The sequence below is a fragment of the Priapulus caudatus genome, unplaced genomic scaffold, assembly GCF_000485595.1.
Source record: "Priapulus caudatus unplaced genomic scaffold, Priapulus_caudatus-5.0.1 Scaffold1038, whole genome shotgun sequence".
NCBI classification, from domain to species: Eukaryota; Metazoa; Priapulida; class Priapulimorpha; order Priapulimorphida; family Priapulidae; genus Priapulus; species Priapulus caudatus.
In genome coordinates this window covers 37,376-39,200 of record NW_014578099.1, presented here as the reverse complement: position 1 = coordinate 39,200, position 1,825 = coordinate 37,376, and positions in this window count along the sequence as shown.

Genomic DNA, 1,825 nt, shown 5'->3' with positions numbered 1-1,825 from the left:
TTATAAGCTCAAGAACTTTATAACTATAAGCTCAATACTTGACTCACCTCGCCAGTTGGCCGAGTTTTTTTTTTTAAGCTCTAACCCTGCGATATCCCTCATATCAATGCTACTTATTACACAATAGTCTTTTGAGTTGCGTGTTAGCGCACACCCAATTTTACGACCGAGAGACATATATTACCCGTACCATGAATTTTCCCCAGGAAATTTCTGCGCTTTCGTCTATGTTTTCTAAACTTTCACTGTAACAAGTTGTCAAACTAAACTCAACTGTGTCACTGCCTTCACTTGTTTACCTTGCCTAAACTCTTGGAAAACCAACGGGACCTCCTAAACACCGAAATGAATCGGAATACACCTACTCAACTCTCGGAAATGCACGCGAAATGTCTCGAAATGCCGCCCGGGTACTCAGCGCTCGAATAACTTGAAATCAAACCTTGGACTTGAAAACTCATGACGACTCGAAATGCCACGTGATTAACCCTCGGAAAAGACGTTAAATCAATACTGTATCAGTCGCGGAATAAATTAATATTTTTTTCCTTTGGCGCCACAAATATCCTTCCCCTATGCCAATGCCTTACCACTGATCTCTATAATATAATCGATTATTATTATTAGAGATCAGTGCAATGTACATCGCAGAATGGCGCGCTCGCCGCTCGCTGGTCGCGTTGCCAGCCAATATAATTTATTTTCGGCCTAACTTACGGCGCTGAAAATAGAAGGGGTGTATTGCCCAGAAGGCATCGTAGCAGTGCATAGTAAATCCGCCTTAGAATCCTTCACTTTGCCACAGCATTTTTCTGCCACAATGCTTTTCCTATACTGCCTGCATAATACCAGGAGCTGTATCAAAACTCCTGGTTTATGATTACACTCCTGATAATACTGCAATGCGCGTCGCTGGTCGGCCGTTATACAACCAGATTAATTGTTCCTTCGACCGATCTCATATAGTACAGTCGGTTAGGTCAGGGATACCATCCAAATCGTTCCAAATTGTGAAAAAAAGTGGCTGAAAAAGTTGGCTCACTTGCATTACTTTTTGTATGCTCGTTCATTTAAAAACGGACACCTGCGAATCAACTGCAACTTTGGCCGCCATCATGAATTCAAAAATGGCCGCGTCATTTCTTAAAAAATGCTATTATCTCGGTTAATAATCTTCGCCTAACAGACTTGAAAATGGACTGGACAGACGTTAATTGGCGGTTACTATTTTATACCAACAACGTGATGCATGTGCATCCAAGCCGACGTTTTTTGGACCACCATCTTTGAGATTTAAATGGCCACCATAAAAAATTGTAAAAACTGTAGCAATTTTTCCTGTTCACAGGAAAGAGATATAGAGACGTGCAAAAATGCAGCACTGGCCGCAGCGGGTTAATAAGCCCTCTCTTCATATTAAACAAGACATTGCAATTGTCCAATTATAACTTAACAGCCGGCCATATTGAATCAACATGGCCGCCATCACATTTTAACTCTGTACATTCAAAATGTATCCAATGACATAGTATAACAGATACAAACAAACATGCTGCTGAAAATGGTTGAATTACCTCGGTTTTTCTCAGGTATATTAACAAACACAATGCCAAACTGGCAACCCCAGTGTGAGAGAGAGATAATTCAAGACAACAAGTTGCTTAGCCTATACAGTACAACAAGAACATTGGCATGGCCAAGCTAAATAATAGCCTACTATTGTTCAAGCTAATAAACAAAATGTCTCGAAACTGCATTGCTCCACAAGTTGTCGCAGATTGTCGGCTCAGCTGCCGCGTAACACTGTACCTCGCCACAAACAACA